Source organism: Pecten maximus, chromosome 3 (genome assembly GCF_902652985.1).
Source record: "Pecten maximus chromosome 3, xPecMax1.1, whole genome shotgun sequence".
NCBI classification, from domain to species: Eukaryota; Metazoa; Mollusca; class Bivalvia; order Pectinida; family Pectinidae; genus Pecten; species Pecten maximus.
The window spans coordinates 17294771-17303913 of record NC_047017.1 but is presented as its reverse complement, the minus strand read 5'-3'; the positions used below and the strand labels follow the sequence as shown (position 1 = coordinate 17303913).

General features: G+C 34.2%; 1 long non-coding RNA gene across 1 annotated transcript; it reads left to right on the top strand.

The window, feature by feature from the left end:
- Positions 1-242: 242 nt before the first annotated feature.
- Positions 243-6465, top strand: LOC117323393. The gene is made up of 3 exons (XR_004531715.1): positions 243-469; positions 1115-1200; positions 5728-6465. It is a non-coding gene; the product is annotated as an uncharacterized LOC117323393 (long non-coding RNA).
- The last annotated feature ends 2678 nt before the right edge of the window (positions 6466-9143 follow it).

The following is a 9143-nucleotide window of genomic DNA, read 5'->3' as shown; positions in this document are numbered from 1 at the left end:
AATCAGTACTTTGTGAGTATTGATAGTTTCGTATCTGATGTAATTAAATTTAAAATATTGAACTTTTAAACCGTCATAAAGAGCATAGTGTTTGTATAAACCTATATACTTTCACAAATTTTAAATAGCATAAAATCATGTTCAAGGAATGAAAAATAACCATGTAGTCATTTTTTATTAAAGGAAATGTGAAAAAATTAGATTAATTCTCTTCAGTTTTACAAATAGTTAAAAATTAACTGCTCAGATCATGTAATTAATCGATTTGCTATCTTGGTTATTCAGTCAACATTTTGGAAGAACGCGAGAGAGAACCTTTGTTGGCGCATTATTGGCAGGAGCACAGAATATTTTGGGCTGGGTCCACTTCCCATTCGCTTGGCACGTGACATAATGAGGGCTTCCACTCAGCTCCCAATTCTGGTAATGGGCACATGAGGCAGTACAGTTGCTACCATAGCTGTACTGGGTAAGACAGAAGAGGATTTTGTTTTATAAAATGTTCAGTGTTTGTGAAAATAGATATGCTAGTACCATGACAAATGATTGATTGGCGCGCCAACTTAATTGATTTTAAATATATGTAGTATACAGATAATGTAATATAATACTTCAAGAGCGAAAGGAACGAAAATACGACTTCTAGTAGAATAATTACTTAAATAGTTTACTACTTTACAATATAAGCATCAATAAAAAGTTGACCATTATCAATTAACTTACTCTAATGATTAAGAATTTAATCAAGTAAAATATGGCATCAAATAAAAGATTAATCAAGAAGAGAGTGAGTAAGATTGTTACAGTAAGGTATAAGAAATATGTTACGAAATACATACATATGTTAATTACCAAGATTGTTATCGGTGAGATACTATTAAAGTTACATCAAGAATGATATCAATTTTGCGTCCGTTAAATGAAAAAAAATGCGTAAAGTTTCAACGTTTCAGTAAGGTATATTAGGGAAAGATTGTAGTAAAGTGGTGTCAAATAAAGGATGGTTAATCATTGACACATGTAATATCATATTGATGCGATGGGCCAAGCTATGTTCAATAGAAACTCTGCAGACGTACTCACAGATGTACATTCAAATCGTGGATATCTACAGGTGGAGAACGTGTGTGGTGGTGGACAGAACTGTACACGTGGCATGCTACACTGGAGCGGGTAACACGTCACTCCGTCAGCACCAAGGTAAAACCCGACTTTACATGAACACACGCTTTGCTTGCAAATCTGGGTACAAATCTTGTGGCATGTTTTCACCTCCTATTTGCAAAACAAATGTTGCATACAATGTTTATTAAACGGTTTACATTGAGCTTATTAAAAAACATGTCTGTATTTGATATATGTATTTTTGATGTTTCCCTCTCTTTTACAGCTCTTATAAAACTGGTAAATCTGAATTATGGAACGGAATTCAAGTACACTATCCGTTATTGCATTCTTGTGTGCAACATTAACATTGTGTTATTCGAATTGAACCTTATCATTTCCTTTATTATCATTCATGTATTCAGGGTTAAGATTGCATATTGCAGTTTGATTATTCCAGTCGTCAACATTGTCATTACGAGTTTGCATTGCGCAATCCGGTATTTTCAGTATTGCATTATCGGCATTCGCGTTCACTTTGTGATTGTTGGCGATCTCATTCTTTAGTTCCTCATTATGCAGTATGGGGGCGCTGCGGTGTTTATGCTATTCGGAATTCATCGGACTTTGCGGCAGTAATCGAAGCATCCGGAAATAGAATAGCGCTGTTCGCAAAATTTCAAGTGAAGTCATTTCTCGTTTATCGATTACTTTTGCCTGAAATAACGGACTAATTGTAGCATACACAGGCAATAGGTAATTATAATTCAGACAATTTTAGTGTTTTGGTGATGTTGACTTGACATAATATGACCACAGGGACATGTCTAGTCTATATTAAAATAGCCAGAAATACCTAGACTATATATAAAAACAAAGTCTGCACATAAGAGAGTTACTAAATAAGGAGGGTAAAGCATTTAGCATTCCAGATTACTGTTTGTATAATTATGACTCAAATATGTTATTTTCATTTGTTACTATAAACTTTCTCAATATTGATATATATTCTATCTTTTTTTTTTTTTTTTTTTTATTCACAATTAGTTAAAAATGTACTTTATAACAACCAACATCTCGTGTTTTGATGCTTCTAAATTGCATAAAACTATTACTTGCATTTATCGATTGATCATTGTAATGTTAATTAAATTACGCCATTCATATATTACATGGCAGTAATTTGAAAGCTCAAGATACGCGGCGGCTACCTCCTATGTCACACCTTCAAACAGTAAATGTTTGTTATATCGATAGATAACTCATATATTTTTTATTTGTTATTTTTTTTACCAGTACACAAAATGTTGTGTTGACAAAGTTGACAAATTCCACATAAAAAGACTGTAATAGTCTGAAAATGAATAAGATACTCACATAATGTTTAAATCTTTTGAAGTAAGCACACATACAAGTATATTCAAAATGTATTTTGATCCTTGAAACTATATATACTATTTCTTTACTACATAGTTTCTAAATAAAAATTGTTCTGATTCTCTACGACCTCGGTTTTTTCCTTTAGTAGTTTGTATACATGTCATAAAAATCTCAAAAATGTATTATCACTACGAAATGAATAACAACAGTTACTCATGTGTCCTGTATTTTAGAAATCTTTTGACAAAGATGAAAGAATGATAGAACTTAGAAATACAAACGAAAAACATATATGATATCGGTATTTTTTTTTCTTCTAATATTTTCACAGTTATAAAAGTTACAAAGAGACTTCAAAGAAGAAACAAATTATTCCTGCCTCAGAATGTAGAAAAGCTAAAGTTGACAAAAAAAAAATAATTGGTGAAAACCAATCAATAGAAGCTAGGTGATTATGGCAGAAAACTTTATTGCATAAGGTCTTTATAGGAAAGGTAACTTCACTTAATGTTCCGTATAAATGGTCATGTAGAAGGAAGGTAACTCCACTTAATGTTCCGTATAAAAGGTCATATATAGGCCTATAGGGAAGGTAACTTTACTTAATGTTCCGGATGCTTCGGCCACAAAGTCCGATAAATTCCGAATAGCATAAACAGCGCAGCGCCCCCATACTGCATAATGAGGAACTAAAGAATGAGATCGCCAACAATCACAAAGTGAACGCGAATGCCGATAATGCAATACTGAATGTTGACTTGGCGAATACCGGATTGCGCAATGCAAACTCGTAATGACAATGTTGACGACTGGAATAATCAAACTGCAATATGCAATCTTAACACTGAATACATGAATGATAATAAAGGAAATGATAAGGTTCAATTCGCATAACACAATGTTAATGTTGCACACAAGAATGCAATAACGGTAGCGTAATATTTACTTGAATTCCGTTCCATACTGAATGTTACCCTTACTACATTCACCATTGCGCTTCATTCGTCACCATACCTGTGGTCCACTTAATTTGTAACTCTTTACATAACTTACCATTGCCCGAGGGCAGGCTTTTCCTCCACATATCTGTGGAACTTCCACGACACGTCTGCGGATCTGAACACCTTCGTCACAGTTACGAATACAGGCTTCCCACGCATGCCAGTCGGACATCTAGAATGGAAGACAATTTCTTAATTTGAGGTACTCAACATCACGAATTTATGTAAAAGTACAGTTGAATGATATTTGTGATTGTTAGGCTAGTATAGTCGGTTGGAAAAAGGTGTTGAAAGGTAAGTTATTTGATTATTTTAAGTTCGTCACAGCATTTGGAAAGATGCTAGGATTACGACCCTGGCTTCATCCCTCCGTCATAGAACCTCTCTTAGGAGTTCTCTTCCACTTCTTAAACTCGTTCAATTTCATTTTTTCATCACACTTTCAATTCAACATCAACCTTACGGGGGTCCTACCTGACAGTCTTGTCTGGCCCTGTGTGAGCTACAATTCTTACTCTCCTCCAAAGGCACTTGACGACATGGAGCGCCGCCACAATAAGCAGGAGTGAGAAGAGTTCGGGTCCGCAAGATCGATCCCTTCCCACAGTCGTTACTGCATTCTGACCAGGTTGACCACTCTGTCAGGGAACAATTGACCAGTGCATCCTCCCGGCAGGGTCTTGTTTCAAGAAGCCCCGGACACAGCGTCCCTCCACACACCGGGTGCTTGGTTACATCTCTAGTTCTGGAGCTGTAAAGTGAGAAATCACCCACTGATACAGGTCATGTTCAACACACATTTAAATATGAATTATGCAATAGATAGATACCGAGGAAGGAATATAGACGTAAAGGGGTCTCATAGCTTTTTTGACCTTCAAAGACTCATCGATGATGCAAGAGGCCAAAAGAGTTGAAGACCGGAAGTCAGGAAAATTAAAATGGTCTTAAGCAATTGTTCAAATACTGGAGGGTATGTAAATTACCAACGCCAGAACTAAATCAATTTCATTTTAGGTTTTGGATTATTATAAAATAATCAATGCATCTTAACCTGTCATGCAAGTTAATGGCAAACCTCGATGATTAGTGACATATATCATTGTACCTGGGTTTGTATGACATTATACGAAGTCTTTATTTTGTGTTTAGAGGATATGAATCCCTACAGACGTTTTATCTTACTTACATTGTATTACGACGACATCTCCTACCCGATATCTTACCTGACACCTTCGCCACACTCTGTTGAACATGCACCCCAATCAGTCCAGGATGTGACACTACAGTTGACTGAGCAACACGGTCCTGTACAATCTAACTTTTGAAAAAGATCTGGACATAGCTTCCCCTTACAATTATTCTCTGTGACCACTCTCCTCGTCCGGTTTTTAGACCCCTCTCCGCATTCGCCATTATCTAGTACGCAGTCTGTCCAACTTGACCACGGGCTAACCTAAAAGTAATAAGCAAAACTTACAAAAGTTATGATGTGATTAATTATCTAAGATATAGAAAAGACTTTAGTGGAAACATATTTTTTAGTCAAGAGAAAACGTTTCTCATATATTTTGCTTTTGTTGTAGACGAAAATGGAATGGGATTTCGGCAGACATTCTCTAAGTATCAGTTTAGATGTTTGACGAAATATTGTTAAACTATCTTTTCAACAATATCAGTAGTTTGTAAAACACTCTCTGAAGATTGAAGACAAGACACACAAGATACAAACACCTTACAAAAAAAATTAATAGTTAGATTCAAAAGTTAGAGCCAAAAATGAATCGAAGGAAATTGATATGTCATCAGCTTGAAACAAGGATTTGTACCTTATGTGAAGTATGATATAGACTGTCCGATACGCTTTGTTTCTTCTAAACAGAAACATAAGTGTAAACTTATTCACGTGTTATCAAACGTTCAGAGAACTTGTAAGCAGATAGAGTAAAGCGAGTGATTCTGCAACAGCTTGGATCATACATGATGGTCTTATCTAGTAGCTATGATGGATGAGGAAAGACGTCACTTCATCATTTTCTCCTGATTGCTAACCTCTTTTGTTCTGCTGTTGATGTATTTACATATTCTGTGCACTGCTAACGTTTCCTATATATGCATAAATGTTCTAGATATGTAAAATATGTCTAAAAGTAATTTCACAGAGGAAATATTGTTATGGAAGCAGAGTAGTTAATTGCCATGTGGAATTAAATCAAGTTCTTTCCATCTTCTGTTTTTCCAGATTATTTCAAATGAAGATTTTCATCCTGGGATGATTTACCGGAGACGACGTTTTAGGGGGCAATGACTTTTCCTATGTTTATGGTGTAAATTGATTGACACTTCAGTCAAGGGTAAACTCCTGATTCTAACTCAAATCGATAAGAAGAGGGCAAAGGATTAAGAAAATATTGACACAGAAACAGTTAACAAAATTCAAGGAGGTAAGACCAGGTGTTTCGGAAGATTAAGCGGCTTCTACTTCTTCGAGGACACCCGCCATCGAAATCTATAGGTCAATTCCATATTTCGTGACATCATTGACAATAAAAACCAGCTACGGTCGTGTTAACAGAACCACCAGGCATTTAATGTGGCTAAACTTTTCTTGTAAATATTTTTTCTCAAAATTTAGGAGCTACGTCATAGGAAAGCTCTGGAAAGTTAGCAATCGCTGTATGGTAAATCATAATCTAACAGCCTGCTACAGCTAGTTAGGAAGTTTGCGTTTTTAGAGTTCGAAAGATTAAGATTGTGTATAATCGTCTACTATGCTCTGGCAACAGTTTCTTCTGTCCTCTACCTGTTACCTTCGTTGCCCCAAGAGATGTGGACAGCACACATTTAGAAGGCTTTATGACTGACACCTGATATACTGTACCTAAAAAAAGGTTATGGGTCAATCTTTTTATCGAGGGAAATAAGAATCATAGGGGCAATTCTGAGAAAGACGGAGGATAATTAAATGTTTGACTTCTAATATTTTGTTGTCGAGACATTGATAGAATTTCATCTTCTGTTGGGTTGGTGACATCTGAAGATAAAGAAGGAAGCAGAAAACGCCGACACGATTCATTCAGATAAGTACTATCGCACAAGACATATGAGGCAACACTTCAGTTCTATACTTATAATCTATTTTGACTTAAGGAAAGCCTTTTAGATACACTTTATATTTTCATCGGAAAACGACCTGATCCACTAGTTTGGATATAGCTATTAGAATCATATTAATCGCCCGGCAATGTACTTAATTTATTTACATGTTCTCGAAAACCGATACTGTTACTTGTTTATATCTTCACGACAACTAGTAAACGACTCAATTCCTGTTCCGGAAACTTTTAATAAGAACGATTATATCTCAATTGCTACTACCTTTATCTGAAAGGTAATAAATCAATACAAAGCTAGCACGGATATTATCACACGACTAGAAAGGATGTGCCCCATTGAAACTCCAGTAACGTATTTTAATTAAAAGTAGGAGAGATAGATATTTACGTTGACATACTCTTGGTATTATCTACATTTGTATATTAGTAGTAAATAAAGAAAGAAGTGATTACGAACATAACCCTGTTTTCGTCCGTGTTAATACTATAAGAGTTATATATATATATATATATATATATATATATAGCATTTTTATAGATCCCATAACACAAGTATGACTTGTATTAGTGATATGTTTGTATGAGGCAAATGATATTTCGAGCTGAAAAAATAATATAGGAATAGATTTAGGCAAATATATTTAATTAAAATGAAAATCCTGCAGGCAATCTAATAACTCTTCAACCATGGATTACAACACTAGATAAAAGAAAATCCCTTTAAGTCGAATTGGTAGTAAACTACAAGGTCCAACACTGTGTCATACTTTCCTCCATAGAAAGACTTCGACCTTAAGTTTTAAGGAGTACACCATAGCCATGTCTTAAATGTGTGTTAAGTGCGCGTGCCTTACACAATACTAAACCTTCTACATGAGAGGTTAGGCATATGTAACTATGATCACATTTGCCATGGGCTATATTTCCTGCATAATGGTGTTTTTGTTTTATATCCTCTAACTGGAAAAGGAATCAAATACATTACAATAGGTGCTAATACATTGTGTGTCTTTTGTACAATACGTTGAGATTGCAGGTAGTAGACACTGCTGGCGGATTGTGTTTGTCATGTTTTAATTCATTCGAATAGTGACACGGTTCAGAAAATGTAATTAATGTGTTTTGAAATACAATATCAAAACTTATAATAAATAAATAAAACAACTCAACCCCCAGACAAAAAGATACACATGGCGTAGGAAAAAGCCACACAAACAAGCAAGATTAGATTATACACACATGTATATTAATATCCGACAGTCGTCTACTTCCAAGCCTCACATCTTCAAATATTGAACAGGTTACCGTTCTGATCATTCCTTTTCTACCATTAACTTGACTTTTAATAACTTTGAACGTGGAAAAGGTTTATGGAAATTTAATAACTCTCTTTTATATGATGTTGAATTTATAAATCTTATTAAATCAACAATACTCGCTACCTGTTTATAACATTAATAACATCAATACTATACCTTTAGATAAAATAGCACTTACTATTGATGATCAACTATTTTTAGAAACATTAATGATGGAAATTAGAGGTAAAACAATATCATACTCAAGTCGCATACAAAAAATAACAATGAGAGAGAAAAAACTTGAATTAGCGAAATTAGGAATTTAGAAAAAACAGGACCAAACAACATAATTGTAATTGAGTTAGAAAAAAACAGAAGAATTACGAAAACACAAAATTAAGGGAAATATGATACGCTCAAGGGCAAAATGGATAGGAGAGGGGGGAAAACCAACTAATTATTTTTGTAACTTAGAATCTCGCAACTTTACCAGTAAAATTATTCCAACTATAGATGATAATAATTTCTGAATTTCTAAAGGAAACGGAAAATTACTATAAAAACTTGTATCGGAAAAATAATGAACTCAAAAATGTCAATCTAGATTTACTCCTAGAACATTATACTGTACCTAAACTCTACTGTACCCAGGAATCAACAAATATCGAACGACACATTACCATTGATGAATTAACAAGTACACTTCTTAAAATGAAAAACAATAAAAGCCCTGGCTCGGATGGTTTTACCGTTGAATTTTTAAAAATATTTTGGAAACAACATAGGACCATTTATTTTAAGATCCCTAAATTTCAGTTATAGTATATCAGAACTTTCAGTGACACAAAAACAGGGAATTATAACATGCATTCCAAAAGGTAACAAACCTCGTAACAAATTAAGTAATTGGAGACCGATAACACTTTTAAACAATATCTATAAATTAGCATCTGGAGTAATAGCAGAAAGATTCAAAACTGTTATAAATAAATTAATTAGCAATAATCAAACTGGATTTATCCCTGGTCGATACATAGGTGAAAACACACGCTTAATTTATGATATTATGCAGTACACAGAAGATAACAATATACCTGGACTCTTACTTTTAATTGATTTTGAAAAAGCTTACGACTCTGTTTCCTGGAATTTTATTAGTAAAACTTTGAAATATTTTAACTTTGGCCCTAATGTTATTAAATGGATAGAACTTTTTCAGAATAATATACACTCAGCTGTTA